The sequence below is a fragment of the Chelonoidis abingdonii genome, chromosome 13 (genome assembly GCF_003597395.2).
Source record: "Chelonoidis abingdonii isolate Lonesome George chromosome 13, CheloAbing_2.0, whole genome shotgun sequence".
Classification (NCBI taxonomy): domain Eukaryota; kingdom Metazoa; phylum Chordata; order Testudines; family Testudinidae; genus Chelonoidis; species Chelonoidis abingdonii.
The window spans coordinates 3,763,548-3,781,782 of NC_133781.1; the positions used below are offsets into that span (position 1 = coordinate 3,763,548).

At 48.4% G+C, this 18,235-nt stretch overlaps 2 protein-coding genes and 1 pseudogene across 2 annotated transcripts in view; 2 read left to right on the forward strand and 1 right to left on the reverse strand.

Moving 5' to 3' along the window:
• Window positions 1–18,235, forward strand: part of LOC116824943 (uncharacterized) — a 480,271-nt gene that overhangs the window by 336,340 nt on the left and 125,696 nt on the right.
• Window positions 1–18,235, reverse strand: part of LOC116832036 (uncharacterized) — a 524,829-nt gene that overhangs the window by 204,459 nt on the left and 302,135 nt on the right. The window lies entirely within an intron of this gene.
• LOC116830674 (acetylcholinesterase-like) lies at window positions 8,738–10,105 on the forward strand (annotated as a pseudogene).

The following is an 18,235-nucleotide window of genomic DNA, read 5'->3' on the forward strand; positions in this document are numbered from 1 at the left end:
GCTTATATCGATTCCAGAGAAAAAAACCCTAGACCCGCATCCGTTTCTTAGGGAGTTTTAATCTCCCAGAAAATTTCCGGAAAAAACGCCCCCAACACCCAACGGAGTTCCGAATCGACATGGCGAGCACGCGGAAACATCGATCACCAGCGACGGTGAGGATCTGTGTGTGTAACATCAATTTTAGATATTCGACTTCAGCTACGTATTTACGTAGCTGAAGTTGGCGTTCTAAAAATCGAATTTCCCCCATAGTGTAGACCCAGCCCTAAGTCCAAATCAAGCCCCTCTCCCTGCTGCAGCCCTGGGTGCGAACTGATGGACTACCTTCTTGCCGTCCTGCTAACGTGGGGGAGAAAGAAACTCTCCAGAAGCTCCCTCTGAAACACCTCCCTTCCCATCCAGATGGGGTATTTCCACTGAGATTAGGAGAAGTTATTGGGGCCACCTTCACGTCACACACTTTGTCCATCCGATTATCACATTTCTGGCTCAGCTCAGCTCCACTTACCTGGACTCTTCCCTGCAGGATAAGTGACCGATGCGGGAACAGGGTTGAGGAGAGGGGTTTTGCCAGGGGTGGTAATGTTGGGTGGGGTATAGAGAATCAAATGGAGCTCAGTGCTCTGGTGATCAAGATATTGGTATCATGGATGAGAAAGAGAGGGATGTGCGGGTTAGGGATGCTTTATCATTCAGAGACACTCCTCTGCCCTTTCCTATCAATATATATCAGAAGGCAACACGTTGAGAAGGGACTAATTCCACAGATCCTTTTGGGAGGGGCCTAGAAATTTCAACCTCACAGAGGATTATGGTTTTATATCATAAGAAGAAAGCCAGTAGGGTAGCAACCAGAATGACCATGGCCTGTTTATGTAAAGGTACTTAGGAGGTCTACTTGATGAAACATTCATATCCCAACACTAGATACTATTTTTATTTATGTAGGAGTCACAAGCAAAATGAGACCACACTCAATTCCGTGGGTGTTTGCACGTAATACAAGATTGAATCTCAACTGATCAATTCAGACAGTTCACATCTGGCTCCCTATGCATATGCAAGGGAAAAAGAGAGGCCCTTTAGGATAGGCACAAAATTTCAGTACACTAGCGAGGGAGTCACCTAACGAAGCCAGCTGGGACTGCCGAAATAGAGAGTTCTAGACCCTAAGATCTACAGTCCCTCTGTTTAGTAGTTAGTATTCAAAGTCTGGGCTGCTGGAAATACCAATCTCTGCTTGGGGATGCATGACCAGAACCCTGCCTCCTGGACTAAGGCCACTTCCACTGCAAGCAATTGGTTTATATGACAAGACCTCCCCAGCAGGTGAAGCTGAGAGTCCAGAGTGATTGCTGGGGTCGGGCAGTCATTGACAGCAGGCTTGCTATGCAGTAATCTTTCTTTGTGCTGTGGGTGGAAGGCACATTCCTTGCAAGATATCAGAACACCAGGCTGCAGAGGGAGAGTAGATCGCCCATGTGGACCCTACCACTTCAAAGACCCAGCCTGCCCAGGAAAGCCCAGACAGGGAAGACAGACACTTACATAACAAAAAAGAGTCTGGGACCCTAGACCCATCGATGGAAGTGATTCCCATGCTCCCAGTAAATGGTCCTTCTTGGTATACAAGTAAAAGGGAACTTTCCCTCACAGCCTTCACCTCCTCCCCCAGAAATGCGATGCGCTCTGGTCAGCATGATATGATCTGCAGATGCTGGCTTATCTAAACTGTCTTCTGGCCTCGGAGCAAGTTCCTGAGGTATTTTAGCCTAAAATGATCAGCTGTGTTTTAATACAATTCTTCTGCTCCTACTATACTCTTTTACTGATGGTGTCTTAGTTTTTATGAGTGTTTTTTACGTATCCCACTGATTAAATCCCTGCCAAAATGGGTGAACTGTTTGAAAGCACCCTGGCTAGATTTCTAGGGATGTGATCAGATGTAACCATAGTCCCAGGGTTAGTGTACAACGCTGGGTGGTTCTGACCGCATTGGACTCCAAGGAAGAGATCAGTTTACATTTAGCTTGGGATCTGCTTTAAATATAGATTCTCAGGTGGCAATAACAATTACAGTTGTGAGGAAACATTAGCTGAGACTAATTTAAGTGCCTTTTATCGATGTGTTATCTGTTCCTAGTTTCCTTCAATTTTAAAGAGCACTTCTCCCCCATATTGGGGAAATGGTGTCTCCCAGGTGTTACCATCATCTAGCTTTAACTGGCAGATAGCCCCAAACAATGCAGGATAATGAAGAGTTAGTCCCCAATATGGATTGCTTTGTTGTGTGTGATGGAGTGCTCCTTCCTGAAGCAGAATGCAATATTGCTAACCATCTCATCCCAGAAACATTCTACTGCATCTAACCCCTCACACCTTCCCACCACTGTATTTACCCAAAGGATCCAAATGTCATCTGTACCAGAGCAATGTCCTGAACAAACCTTATGGAAATTAAGATGAACTTGTACTGAAATAAATCCTTTATGAATTAGGTTTAATTCCTTTGGGTCCATTGTGTTAAAAAAATGAATTGTTGTTTGTGTTATTGTGGCATTATAAATATCTTATTCCAGTTTATGAGGGAATATGTGAATATAATTCCTCACTTATCAGGCCTTTGAGAACCAACTGCCCTGGATTAAATTTGCATAAACTAATTCAAACTGGATTTTCCAGACAAAGAAAATATTTGGAAAATACCAAGTTTTAGACTGACTCTTGACCAGCAATGGACAAGACCCCATCCATGGAAGTTTCCAATCTTCGGAAGGGTTGAAAGGCTTTGACCCTACGAAGCTCCATAAAGATGGGTGCTGTTCTGGAAGCTGAAGTGTGATGATCTGAGCCACAAGGAAACTTCTATGAGTGAAGGACTAATTCAACAAGATGGCCAGAGCCGCTGCTCTAGAATTGGGTGATCTCTGAAGTTTATTAAGCATGCCTGTAGGTTCTTTGTTGTGTTATTAATATTTTCTACTGTAATGCCTATAAGATAAAATAGGTTGCTTAGAAAGAGCTGTTGTATAACTATATAACTGTGGGCAAGTCATTGTTAGTTGTCTCTGGAGAGAAAGCAGCAAAGCCTGCTGGCGCTGCCTGTCCGCTGGGACCCAAACACAAGCAAAAGGGGACTAACCTCTGGAAAATGCCCTGATCAGAGGGAAGAGATACGGGTTCTCCACCACAAGTCCAGGGTGCCAGAAGCTTTAGAGTTCAGGGAGATGCTCTGAGATCCACCTCTGGTAAGACCGTGTCCAGGAAATATAAGTCTTCAACCTTGAGCTGGGGTTACGTTCTGGTCAGCGCGTAAGCGAAAACCGCGTATAGCTAAAATGACCCTTGTGAAAATCCCTTAATATCAACCTATAAGTACAATTTTGTGTAGATACAACCCTGTTACCAGATACTATGTATATGTATATAGCATGTCAGTGATAAGTATAGAGATGAAAAGCACTATCTCCTTATATGCAAAATAGCAAATTTAGTTATGTTATTTCTGAATACATAACAGAGAGACGATTAGAATGGAAAGTATTAATAAAAAATGACGTGTACAGTCAGCTGCGAGATACTGTAAACCTGAAACATGTCACCAAGTCACCTGGATACTTCTTGCTTAGTCTGTACTGCTAGCCACACCCGACCAATGATCTAGTCTTCCTCTTCCCCCTGAGCAATGCCTGTTATTGAGTCATCAGGGCTTGATGTCAATCCAAATGCCAATGGGCCAAGTCTGAGGTATTATGGCAGAGACAGACTCGATAGCGACAGTTTAGGCTCTGATGTGCATGCAACGAGAAGGTTGATTGTGAGGCTTGCTCTGGCTGATGGCTTTTTGTTTTTTTTTAAAAAACATAGGTGATTGGCCACCTGTCTTACGTGTCCAAGACATTCCTTGGTTATCAGTCTCAATCATCCGTAATAGTATCATGTGATTTGAGGCTCATTTCCATAGAGGGATCATATTTAGATATTAAATCCAAGAGTTCCGTTACTCACTGTTAAGCACTTATGAAAATTTATGAAGTTCAAGTTTTGATATTTCCTTTATGTCATCCTCATTATGTTCTTCTGGAGAATGATCTCTATCAGTCCTCTAATCGTCACCTTCGTTACACAATGTTCTCTTATGCCCCAAGTTAATTGCTTCCTCAATTTCTTTCTCGGGATGTCCGACGAGCGCTTACCACTGCTGCGGCTGGCCACTCTGAAAAATGAGTTGCACTTCTTATCAATGTTGGGAAACCCTTAAAATACTCACACAGTCCTTCCATAGGTTTTTGCCAAACATGTATTGACTGTTCAGACCTTGATTGCATCCATTGCCTGTTAAATATAAAGTGATGGCAACAGCAATGTTGAAGGACTTCATCACATTAACATTGAGATCAGCATCCATAAGCGTAACGATCCGTGAAATGTAAGCTCATGGTATGTGGCTTGAAACAGCTAATAACGCCTTGGTTGAGAGGTTGGAGGATGAAGTGGTTATGGGGGGGGGAGAAAGATGACTCAACTTTGTTATGTGCAAACCGTGAGTGCCTGCAGGGTGCCAGGAGCATTGTCTATGATCAAAGCAAACACTTTGAAGCAAGGGTCTTTTCTTAAGGTAACTGCTTGACCTCCGAATGGAAACACTTTTTGAACGCAATCCAGAAAAATTTGCTGCCATACACCCAAGCCTTTCATTTGATTGCCAGAACAGACAGGAGGACCAGGCAGGAGATTTTTGTTCTTGCCTTTTAGGGCACAGGGATTTGCAGCCCTGTAGAGCAAGCTCAGCTTTATTAAATGCCCAGCCACATTGCCACAAAGCAACACAGTCACACGGTCTTTAGCTGCTTTGAAGCCAGGGGCTTGTCTTTCTGATTTCAAAATGTAAGTGCGGATGGGCATTTTTTTCCAGAAGAGCCCAGTCTCGTCAGCATTAAAAACTTGTTCTGGAAGATAGCCTCTTTCCTCTATGATTTTCTTTAATTGTTTGGGGTAGGCTTTTGCTGTGTCTCATTGGCAGATGCAGCTTCACCAGTAGTCTGCACGTTTTTGAGGTTGAAGTGGTTCCTAAAACTGTTAAACCAACCTTGGCTGGCTTTGAATTCCTTCTCATCAGAAGGCTGTCCCTCTTCGGCGGGAGGCTTGAACAGCGCATAGATGCTAAGAGCCTTTTCTTGCAACATGTTGCCATTGATAGGCACACGTTTACAGTTCATGTCTTACAGCCATAAGTTTAATGCCTTTTCAGTCTTCACTAAAGTCTTACCATGCGCTTGGCTCATCATCTTAGTAGTTATTGGAGCACTTGATGCCATGTCTTGATGAATTTCTGTCTCTCGAATCTTGATGGCACGGATGCTAGATTGGTTGTGGCCATATTTACACACCACTTTGGTGATGGACATACTGTCTCTCAATAAGTCCAACACAGCCAGTTTTTTTCTCCAGCATTGGAACACATCGTTGTTTCTTTGGTTGAGCACCAGATGAAGTAGGTACCTTGCATTCAGGGGTCATGTTATACAGTACGAAAAATACGTACTGTCTTTTTAAATAGTACAGGCACAGTAGAGTCTCACTCAGTACAGCTAGATGCGCACAGTATGAGAGGCACAGGGGGACTGTGTACTGTAGTGGGAACAGCAGATTCGCTTCTCTCATCTCACACTCACTCTGGGGCAGACACACTTTTATTTTTTTTTTGCCAACCCTCCAGGGTTATTATAGGGGAGAACCTTATCACAGGCCTAAAGACATGCTATTGTTGTCAAGTTCCCCCCCAAAAAAATATTTTAGTGGCAACAGCAGATTCACGTCTCACACTGGTGGAATCGCCCGTTTTTTTTCTTTTTCCTGACTGCACAAAGCTGAAATCTTAAGGGGAGGAGATGAAGGAGCACGCCAAGTGACTAAGTTTAAAGCTGTATTAACTAAATAACAGCGGTGAGTGCTGGGTGTGCCCCATGTCACTCAGAGGGAGGAAGAAAGTGTTAGTGCCTGAGCCCTAACTCACTGTTATACTTACACATGCACAACACAAGGCTGGCCAAGCCTGGGTGTAACGTAAGAAGAAGGGGGGAAGTGTAGACGAGATTTCTGCCCTGTGCACAGATCATCGATGGTCTGCTGTAAATCTCTGTCTTGCTTCAGCTCTCAAGAGGGTTTTAAGCCCCGGGTTCTTCTGGGGGCGTTCTGGCCAGGGACCCCATATCCCCGATGCTCTCTGTACCAGGCCGAACTGGCCCTCTGCGGCTCCTTTAGCTTCCCCAAAACACACTGGTTTCAGGGTCACCAGACTGTGTTCCCACTTGCTGGCCTTCACAATCTTATTAGTTTTGCAACTCCTTCAGTTTTATCTAAGTTCTCCTTTTTCAGGGCTGGCTGGGATTGGGATACAAGCTTCTGGCAGTTTAGCAGCTGAGAGCTTGTTTTTCTGCGCTTGCCTTGAACTGCAGTTTTAGTCCTTACCTTCAGGCCTGGCTGGATCATCAAGTTAACCCATTTCTTTCTCCCTTCCTCCCTCTTCGGCCTCTTGTAATCTGCAAAGGAATCTTCCACTCCATATTCACACCTTCAACTCTTCTGTGACTTGTGAGTGTAAAATAATATTTCACTGAAAGGTGACAGGGCCAGAAAGATTTAATTAACTCAGACTGACCTGACTGATGGGTGAACTGTAGAAACTGGTTAGGAAGATATGTAAATGAATAGAGCTTTGAAATGCAAGTCAGCATTGTTAGAGGTAAAAGTGTAGATGTTTGCTCAGGTCTTGTGATGTAAGCAAACAAGTCTTGTCTATTGCTATAGTTTTAATTCAAAGAACAAAAAAGGAATATTAACATTTATGATGATACTTGAATGAAATAGTATTATTCTCTATGTGTCTCTTTGAAGGTTGTGGTAAGCTGTATCTGAACTGTTTAATGGATAAATTACTCTGTGCTAATTGCCAGGATGTTTGGGAGAAGGCGTTAAGCCTATTGTTTTCTCAGGCTGAAAGGCTGCTGGAAATGTTTAAGAACCCTGGGACATGATTCTGCTTTATCTCAGATCTGCTTAGGGTTTCAGGAGGGGGAAACCTTAAGCCACAAGGACTGAGATCCCCAGTCACTGACTGGAGTCACCCTGAATACGGACATTGGACTGTAACCTATGTACTATTTCTAAAAGGCCTTTTGGCAACTACAAGCTCACCTCTACTATGCATCTGAACCTCGAGAACTGAATTCAAGTCTGTATGTGTATTGATCTTTTAACCAACACTCTCTCTTCCCTTTTTTAATAAATGTTAGCTTAGTTCATAAGAATTGGCTGTAGCGTGTATTTTGGGTAAGGTCTAAGTTATAATTAAACCTGGGTATGTGGCTGATCCTTTGGGACTGGAAGAACCTTTTCTTTTACATGATGAGATAAGATTTTCAGGAATCATCATCATATATGACAGGTGTGTCTGGACGGAGGCCTAAGGCTGGGAACTGTGTGGATTGGACTTCTAAGTGATCAGTGAAGCTGTTCTGTGCTGGTTGGTAAATCTAAGTATCGGAATATCCACCAGCGTTTGGGGTTTGTCTGTCCCATTTTGTTTGCAGTTCACCCTGATTGAGTGATCTCAGCTGGCTCCCACGGGCAGCACCGTCACACCTTCCCAAGATACTTTCCAATGCATATAAAAGCGTTAGCAATATACAATGCTGGTACTTACCCAGGGGACCCCATGGGGGGCAATTTTTATTGTGACACCCTGCCCTGGGATCCCGTCAGCCATCTTGAACCTGGGCCCTGTGCATGTACAGCCCAGCAAACTTGCTCCTCCCGGGGTAAATAAACCCAGGTGGCTGATCCCTGACTGGTGCGCTCAGCACTGTAGACAAGAGCCACTTGGCTCCAGCATCAGCAGATTCCTCCCTCCCACTGAGTTGGGAGCTGCAGTAAGAGCCACAGAGCCATGCCTGCAGCAGGGAGCTGGGTAGGTAAATCTGTGAAGTGTGTGTGTGTGGGAGGGTTCCTCCGGCTTTGTGATGGACACAGAGTGGTCAAAGGGCTACTGGTATCAAGGGAGCTGGAACTGGGAAGCTGACTCGTAGCTTCCCATCTAATACCCCTTCTACAGACTCCACGTTGAGAGTGGGGAGTGGAACCCAGGAGTCCTGGGTCCCAGTCTCCCCTGCTCTAATCCCTAGACACCACTGCTTTCTCACCATGCTGGGAAGAGAACCCAGAAATCCTGGTTTACAGACCCTCCTGTTCTAACCCAGTGGGAACCCAGAAGTCCTATCAATCAGGAATCAGGATTCCTGGGTTCTCTCCCCAGCTCCGGAAGAGGGCACATGGATTTGTGTCCCAGCCTTTCAGCATTTTCTCCTGGCATAAAGGGGCCTCTTGCCTGCAAAAAGCAATGGGCTAAATGGCAAAGCAATGGGCCAAAGGGCAAAGCACGGTGATGCAGATCTTGGAGCTCAGCAGAGAGCTGGAGCCCGGGAGGTGACTGACCAGAGTCTGTTTACCAAAGAGGAGCCAGGCTTCCTGCTCTCATGGGGGTTTAAATGGCTAGAGCTGCAGCAGAGCAACTCCCCCAGCAGGGTAAAGGCCCTGTATACCATTCCCCGCTCCCTGAGCCAGCCATTCCCCCTGACCTGGGGCTGGATCAGAAATAACGCCTCCTAGAGGGGAAAGGTCCCAGAGCCTGTTTCCTATAACACCCGCTGGAATCTCCCTTCCAGCTGCTGCCATAATGGGTCTCCCCATGCCCCCCTGCTTGCTTCTCCTCCCTCTGCCAGGCCCCAGCTCTGGCTCTGATAATCACAGCAGTGTGGTGCTCACCACCACCAGAGCAAGCTCCGGCACAATGATAGCCTTTCTGGGGATGCCCTACAAGAAGCACCCGCATGTGGGCCTTGTGCTTCCAGAAGCCAATTCCCCATCAGCCCTGGAGCCATGTCCTGGAGGCCATTGGCTTTGGCAATGGCTCCTACCAGCCTCTGCTTACTGATTACTGTGATGCCTACAGGTGGAGGCCCAAAACGCTGCAGTTCGAGGCCTGCCTCTTTCTCAACATCTGGGTGTCCCATCCCCAGCCTCCCTGCATCAGCCACCATCCTTGTCTGGATCCATGATGGGGGGGGTGGGGACATTCTCAGGTGCACCCTCCGTGGAAGTCCAAGATGGCCATTTTTTAGCTGCCACCAAGAGTGTGATTGTGCCTTCCATGAACTACCAGCTGGTAGTTCCTGTCCTTGCCCCTGGCTGCCCTGGGGAATGCTGGCCTGTGGGACCAGCTCCTGGTGCTGCCCTGTCTGTGGGAGAACGTGGCTGCATTCGGTGGGGACCCAGCCCATTTGACGCCCTTTGGCCAGAGTGCTGGGGCTCCGTTGGTTGGCTTCCATCGCCTCTTTCTGGGGAGCTGCCCTCTCTTTGCCCGCGCTGTGCTGGAGAGTGGTGCCTTCACCTCTTCCTGGGCTGAGTTTAGCCCAGAAGCCACCAAGGAGGTAGGCTGTGTGTTGGGCCATGACCTAGGCTCTGCTGATCTCAGTGACGTTGCCGTTGTGAGCTGCCTGTGGGGCCATGAGACTTTGGGAAACACACAATGTGCGTGCTGACCGTAGACAGGGATTTCCTGCCCAATGTGCCACCAAGACTCTTGGAGGCCGGGCACAGCCAGCCTATACCCTCCTGGCTGGCATCACGGGCAACAAAAGCTCCTACATGATCATTGGTTTCCTTAGCTTCACTGGGATGAACACCAGCCCCATGATCTGGAAGGAGCTGCTGGAGGTGCTGAGGGTGACAACGTTGGGGCTGCCATGGGAGCTTGTCTGGGTGGTGACACAGTGGTACAGCCAGGAGGGGCAGGGCCTGGTGTGGTACTGCTGCACCATGTCTCACGTCATCAGTGACTATCATGTGGTGTGCTCCATAGCCAAGACAGCCAGGTGGCTTGTCTTCCCCCAAATGGATGGGGATGCCGCATGGCTCTAAGGTGCCCTATCTGTTTGAGACCTTGGTGTCTATGGGGGGAGCCAACCACATGCAGATGGAGGCTGAGGCCAGACTCAGCCACAGGGTGATGCGGTACTGGGCAGAGTCTGCCTGGAGCAGGTAAGGGAACCCCTAAGAAGGTGCAATCCTGAGTGCTGCCCTTGAGTTTCAGCTCCCAAGCCACCAGCCCCTGCTTGTCTTACAGCTGACGCTACTGCCAGCCAGCCTGCATCCAACTGCACTTTCAGCTTCTCTCCACAAATCCACCTTCAGTTTACACCAGGATTGGGCAAATTATGGCCCATGGGCCACATTCAGCCTGCCAGCTGATTTAATCCAGCCCTTGAGCACTCACTGGGGAGCGGGGTTGGGGGCCGCTCCGCATGCATGCTGCAGCTCCATGTGGTTCCAGGAAGCTGTGGCATGTTCCCCTTCCAGCTCCTATGCATAGGGGCAGCCAGGGGGTTCTGCAGGCTGCCCCTGCCCCAAGCGCTGCTCCCACAGGTCCTATTGGCCAGGAACTTCAGCCAATGGGAGCTGCCAGGGTGGCACCTGTGGACTGGGCAGTGTACAGAGCCGCCTGGCCACCCCTCTGCGTAGGAGCTGGAGGAGAGACATGCCATTGCTTCTGGGAGCTGCTTGAGGTAAGTGACACCTGGAGCCTGTACCCCTAACTCGCTCCTGGGCCCCAACCCCCTGCACCCTGGCCCTGATCCCTCTCCCAGCCTCTGAACCCCTTGGCCCCAGCACGGAGAACCCTCCTGCACCCCTCATCCCCAGCCCTACCCCAGACCCTGCACCCTCAGCTTGAGCCCTCACTCCTCCGTGCCCCAACCCAGGGCCCCCTCCCATGCTCTGATCCCCTCAGTCCCAGCCTGCACCACCCTCCTACACCCCAAACTCCTCATCCTTAGTCCCACTCCAGAGCCTGGACCTCCACCCAGAGCCCTCACCCACCTCGTCGCACACCAAACCCCTGACCCAGCCCAGAGCCTCCTCCCGCAACCTGAACACTTCATTTCTGGCTCCACCTCAGAGCCCACAACCCCAGCTAGAGCCCTCACACCCTCCTGCACCCCAACCCCAATTTTCTCAGCATTCCATACCCAGCTGCAGCCCTCAAGCCAAAAAAGTTGCCCACAGCCAGTTTACACTATAATTTGGTGTCCCCAGGGCTAGCCAATAGAGTCAATTATTACTAAATCACAGCATCCCTATTCATGCTTTCATTTTTTCCCCAGCCCCCTACACCTAGTACTCTGAACAAAACAACAAAATGTTCTCTACTCACTCAGAAATTCAACCTAACCTTGGTCCTGACTACCCAATCTGGGCCTATTGACTCTCAGGTTATGGTGAGGCATGCTCCCCACTCTCTAACACCCACAGGCTCTCAGCCTTTCTGCCCCGTTCATGTGCCTGCGCTCACACAGCTAATGCAAGAAATATTGTGAGCATGAAAGCTGGGGAAAGTCCCAGGTGTGCAGCTAAGGGGTACTGCCTAGAGATTGGGATGTCTATGCAAATTGCACCCACCAGCTGGTCCTGAGACCCTCCCATTTCCCCATCGGAGCCGGAGAACCATATCAGATCAAACTTGCAGCTGACATGAGAGTAGTCACCATGTCCCTGCTTCACCTCCAGAGGGCAGCCTGTGACTTCAGCCCTGTGAAAAACAACATGGGTCACTTGCTGGTGGATTCTCTGCTTGAGGTCTTCAAACCACAATCTGAAGACTTCAATAACTCTGACATAGGTTAGGGGTTTTTATAGAAGTGGATGGATAGGGTTCTGTGGCCTGCTTTGTGCAGGAGGTCAGACTAGATGATCATATTGGTCCCTTCTGACCTATGAGTCTATGACACACGATTTTTTCAGCAGGAAAGCCCAGACCCCCTCTGCCCTCTCAGCTATGGGAGTTAGGCCTATTCTCATGGGTATTTAGTTGCTGAATGGACTTCACTGCCTAAACAGCTTTGAGGATCTTGGCCTAATAGGCTCTGCTCAGCTGGGCATCGATATGCATTTTTTTTTGTAGTAATGCTGACTGGCACTAGATGGGAGACAAGACCCAGCAAACTCCATTTCCTCTTCCTAGGCCATCCCTACAGTAATACCTTTATGTGCAGTATAAAAATAGGCCCCTGGATGTCACTGTGGAGGAGGGAGAGCAGTCCCCTAGTCAACAGTGGAGACGAAGCTGAGGGATGTGATTGTAATTTTCAAAGATCCCTGCTTGCCAGTGCATCAAGTTAATAGCCAAAGTTAATTGGCTCAGAGCCCTGCTTTGTCAGTAGCAATAAATTGTTAGACTACACAGTGCTGTTTATTGCTGCTTTCCCTCACCAGTGCATTAACAGTATAATAGCTCACAAAAAGTGCTATGAGAAGCTAATTTTCTTTTTTGCAATGTGAGGCTCATTACAGGTTTTATTCTAAACAAATCCAAGTATAAACTTAGAATGGCCATAATAGGTCAGCCAATGCGTCCCTACTTCAAGTATCCTGTCTCTGACAGTGGGCTGGTGCCAGATGTTTCAGAAGGAATGGCCAGAAACAGGGCAATTATTGATTGATCCATCCCCTTGTTGTCCAGTCCCACCATCTGGCAGTCAGAGGTTTAGGGGCACCCCAAAAGCATGGGGTTGTGTCTTTGACCATCTGGCTAATAGCCATTGATGGACCGATCCTCCATGAACTTATTCTAGTTAGTTTTTGAACTCAATTATACTTCTAGCCTTTACAACCTCCCCTGGCAATGAGTTCCACAGGTTGACTGTGAGTTGTGTGAAGAAATACTTTCTTTTGTTTTCGTTTAAAACCTGCTGCCTATTAATTTCATTCGATGATTCCTGGTTATCTTGTGTTATGTAAAGGAGTAAATAATTCTCTTATTCACTTTCCCATACCTTTTATGATTTATAGATGCTCTCATATCCTTCCTCAGTTGTCTTTTTCTAAAGCTGACCTGTCCCAGTCTTTAAAATCTTCTCTTTTACTGGAAGCTGTTTCCATACCTCTCTATCATGTTTTTTGCTCTTCTCCATACCTTTTTCCAGTTCTTGAATACTTTTTGAAGATGGAGTGACCAGAACTGCACACAGTATTCCAAGCTTGTTGAGCTCACCATGGATTTATGGAGTGTTATATTTGTCTTATTATCTATCCCTTTTGTAATGATTACCTAACATTCTGTTAGCTTTTTAAAACTGCCACTACACATTGAGTGGATGTTTTCAGAAAATGCTCTAGGTCAAATTTGTCCTTAAGAAGTCTTTTTGGACAAGTAACAGCTAATTTACGATCTTCATATGTTAGCTATATAGTTGAACATGTTTCAATGTTTATTATTTTTAGACTAATTTTTCTACTGTGTAATTTGTGGGGTTTCTCTTGTCTTGGGTCTTTGTCTGTTCTGTGCTCTCAGCTATGAGAGGATCTATTTCCAGTCCTTCTAATCTTCTGTTTCCCAGTTGTAAGTACAAAGTAGCAAAAGTATAGTCTTTTAAATTGTTTTGCTGTATTTGCATCTGTGTATCTGGCTGGTGGAGTCTTTATGTGTATTTGGCTATAAGTACTTTAAATTGTATGTTTTTGGGTAAGGCTGTTTATCCCTTTTCTATTGTTTATTCATTTTCTATAAGTTGAAAGCCCTGTATCTTACCATCTAGATTACAGAGAACTGTTATTCTATTCTTTCTTCTTTTTTACTATAAAACAAGCTCCCTAAAACACCTGTTAGTTGGGTCTCACTATCCAACACTGGGCCACTCACTCCCAGGTTAGGATAGACCACTTTCACCATTCACCAGTTTTCACGTTCTCATCCCTTCGGTCACACGGCAAATGGGACAAAGATCGTGAGTGTGGAACACAGGGAAAGCCTCAACTGTGCAGCTTTGGGTGTCTGGAGAAGATGCAAATATGGAGATTCTTGGAGGTACATGCAAATTTCACCTGCCAACAGAGCAGGAGCACCATCCTCTTCCCCCTGTAACCTCATCGGGGAGGTAGAGAACTGTGCATGAAAATTAGCCCAGCAGCAGGTAGGAATGTGGCTGCCACCTGCCATTTCACTCCAGAAGGAGCCAAAGAGCTGCTTGTCCCACAGGCCAACTCAGCCACCTTTGCTACAGGCAACATCAGGAGCGGCGCCAGGGTTTTTGGCGCCCTTCCGCACTCCTGGTCGTTGGCGGCAATTCTGTGGCAGGGGGGGGTCCTTCTGCGCTCCCAGTCTTAGGGGCACTTCGGCAGCAGGTCCCGGAGTGAGTGAAGGACCCGCTGCAGAATTGCCGCCGCCGACCCAGAGCGCGGAAGGACCCCCCGCCTCTGAATTGCCACCGAGGGCGGCAAAATGTCACCCTCCCAAATCCTGGTGCCCTAGGCAACTGCCTAGGTGCCTAAATGGAAGCGCCGGCCCTGGGCAACATCCCTGATACTTGCCCATTTGCTCCTCTGGGAGCAGTGGGAGGTGGTGGATATATTTACAAGCAGCAACCTCACTGTAGCCTGCAAGGGACCTAACCAGATGGTGGACATTATACCTCAGTGCAACTTGCAGCTTCACTTGCATCAAGAATAATAGGAATGTGGCCATTCTGAGTGATGGCATAGTGTCTTCAGTGTCCTTGTGAACAACGGGAGGTGGTGGTCATCTTTGCTAGGGGCAGCCTCACTTCTACCAGCAAAGGCTGTAGGCAAATGGCAGGCATTGTAATTCAGGACAGGTTGTAGCTTCAATTCCACTGCGAACAATGGGAGATGATGGCCATCTTCCGTCAGGACAACATGTGCCTTCATCCTATGTAGAAGGATGTGTGAATTTGATGGCAGCCATATTAACTGAGGGCAAACTGTGGCTTCAGCCTTCCTCCCAGTTTAGATCGTCCTGTCCATGCCCCCATGTTTCCCTACCACCCTAGTGTCCTTCCCTGGTCTGCCAGAAGGGAAGAAGGGAGAGGAAAAGAAGGGGGGAAGGACAGATGAAGGAGGAGAGAGGGATAAATGAAGAGAAGGAGGATGGGTGGGAAGAACAGATAGAGGAAGATGGAAGGGAAGGAGGTGGAGGGAGGATGGAAGATGGGGAGCGAGGGATGGATAAATGTTGAAGAGAAGAAAGAAGGAAAGAGGAAGTGAATGGCTGGAGAACTGCAGAAGGGGGAGGAGGGATTGGGACTGAGGACAGGCAGGGATGGAGGAGGGTGGCAGGTAGCAGGCCAGATTCAGCGCCCTCCCTTGCTAGCGGGCAGAGGGACTCAGTCATTGCAGAAGGAGATGACATTGATCTGGTACCCAGGGACCATCATCTCCTTCACCAGCTCGCATTCATGATGCAGCCCTGGACGAGGAACTGCACCTCACCTCCTGCAGGGGGAGACAGAGGGGCAGGGCTCAGAGTCATACCTCTCAGATCCGCCACCCCAAAGCCCAGACAGGGATCAGAAACCAGGCCACCTGACTCAATGCCGCTTAGCCACTCCGTCACTGACTGAAAGGTCCCCAAGGCTCATGTGATGTTGATACAGCCAGGACTCCAGGGTTCTTTTGCCAGGTCTAGAAGGGAAGTGGCGATCAAATGGTTAGAGCAGGTGCGGACTGGGCATCAGGACTCCTGGGTTCTAGTCCCAGTGCTGGGAAGACAGTAGGGTTTGGTGAGCTGGAGCTTGGCTAGGGGTTGGGCATGGGAGCCCATGTTGCAATTCTAAGTCTGACCACAAGTGGCCAGGCCAGAGCCATGCAGCACCTTGCCCAGAAAGGAGTAAGAAACAGTACTGGTGGGGGCATTTGGGACAGAGAGAACCCAATGCAGCCCCCCTCCCAACTCACTATAGCTGATGTTGACTGCCATGGATGGATGCTCAGCCTTAGGGGTGCACTCAGAGACTCCAGGGAGGCAACCGATGTAGGGCTCATCAAGGACGCATTTTCTGCAATGCAGTTTGCTGTCAGCAAGGGGTGAGGAAGGGGAAATGCAGTGAGAGATGGGTACAAACAGCCACCAACCACCATCCCCGCAGGCAGCCTACCTTACCCACTAGACCCCATTCCCCTCCCCAAGCTAGGAATGGAACCCAGGAGTACTGACTCCGAGCCCCCTTCTCTTCGGCCACGTCTAGANTGAGTCCAATGACTTTAGACTAAAGCATTTCAGTTCTCAGGAGACTTAACTGTTAAGTGCCACAAGGGGAGAGCAGGCGAGACCAATGGGCTACCAGTTGGCAAGGCCCCCACAATGGCAGGGAACACAAGGTCTGTGTTCTCCTCATCCAAACAGCCCCTGGTGTAAAGTCCTATTTAATTCCCCTTGTGGCCACTTCTTGAGCCAACTGGGGCTGAATGACTGGCCCTTCTAATCCTAGAGCTGACATCTGAAAATGATACACGAGTCAGGGAATAAAGCAGCTCGCTTGAGAATAAAAACCTTGCATGTTCCGCAGTTTCAACTCAGGGAGGAGAGACAGGTCCAGTTTTGACAGTCAATTTCCAACCATAACTGCGCTGTGACATAGTTTTTTGGTCGCCCCAGCCTACTTCCTTGCTTTAACAGAGTTTTTCATTGCCCAGAAGTTATTTTCTTGCTTTTTTTAAATTTCAAAACACACACACACAAAATTGTTTAATATTAAAAATAGATCAGGGTGCAGAGCAGCACAGATATGGATGCACCTGATGAGTTATTAAAGAGCGAGTGGCAGAGGGCAAAGAAAGCATGGAGGTGCATTTTCAAAGCTGCTGCAGTGGAGTGGAATGCGAGGGGTTGGGAACCATGCAAAGTCTCCCTGTATTCCCACAGTGGAGGCTACAGGGTAAAATTCACCCTCTCATTGAGGAAGCAGAAGAGCATTCAGTCTCCATAGCCTATCACTCATTGGTGTCTCCTTTTTAACACAGGTTAGAACAGATGATCGGGTGGGCCCAATGACTTCCACCCCTGCCACAAACAAATCTCAGTTGGCGATGAGGAATTGTAACAGGCCTTCCCCAGAGAGTTCATCCCAGAACAAGTGGGAAGACTCAACCCAAAGAGACAGGAGTTGGTCAGTCCTAAACATTTCCTCTGTCCTAGACAAGGGGGACAGGTGATTTCCCAAGAAGATACACCACTGTCAAGAGACCGAGGGGTTGTGCCCCGTCAAGCAAACTGGAACACTGAGAAACAAGGCTTAACATGCTCTTTTTTCTGGGTACCAATTCATCCATCTAGTCTGCTACCCCTGCCTCTCTGCCGGCACCATATCAGGCTGATGGTCCATCTAGTGTGGCACCAGTATGCCCTCCTAGAGCTGGGCACAGAACCCAAGAATTCTGACACCTTGCCCTTCTGCTCTACTAGACACATCACTCCCCTCCCAGAGCTGGGAATGAAGCCAGGAATCCTGACTCCCTGGACCTAATTGACTGGACCCCACTCTGCCTGTTCTGCTCCAGAAGGGGAATAAATTTGGGTCATACAAGGCCAAGGATTCTCTCCCTGCCGCACACTCAGGTCTGCTGCCTCTCCCCAGGACTCACCTTGGAGAGTCCAAATGTGATGCGTGTTTATCCTCCTCCTCCCCCTGCCCCCAAATCAGGGAACAAGTGCAAGATGAGCCCAGGATCAAAATAACTCAGGCACCGAGAACCCAGCCAGACAAGCAAGAATCCTTGAGTCCATTCTGAGGGTGGAGGGTGGGGAGATAGGGCCTTATTACAGAGGGAACAGAGTGATTTTGAGGGAGGGGCCACCCCGTAAATCTGTTGGATCCCTGTTTATCCAATGCCCCTCAGAACAAGCTGCTGATACCCCCATAGTCCTTTGCAGCCTGTCTCCCCAATTTTAATCAGAACCTCACCCATTCTCCTCTCCAGTCCATGGTGACTTATTAGCATCTATACACACAAGAGAGATCCCCAAGGGATGCTCCATGGATTTAACCTGGGGGGGGGGAATTTACTAGTCCCTGGGTCCAGATCCCCCCCACAATGGCAGTGTCTCCCCACTCCTGGATGTGGGGGTAGCACCTGTCCATGGAGGGAACCCAGGGTCTTGTCATTCAGGACTGCACTGAAGTCTGATGTTCGTACTGAGCTGGCCCCCTTTAGGGGGAGAGTTGAGGGTGGTGGGGGTCATCTCCCCCAGCCTGGAAAGTCAATAGCATCAGAGAGCTGTGAGATTCCCCTCACCCCTGGTCCATGCGGGGGGCAGAATGGGATCTAGCTGCCTCCATCACTCCCTGCCCAGGAAGACTGGCTGGATGGCAGGGGGAAAATGGAA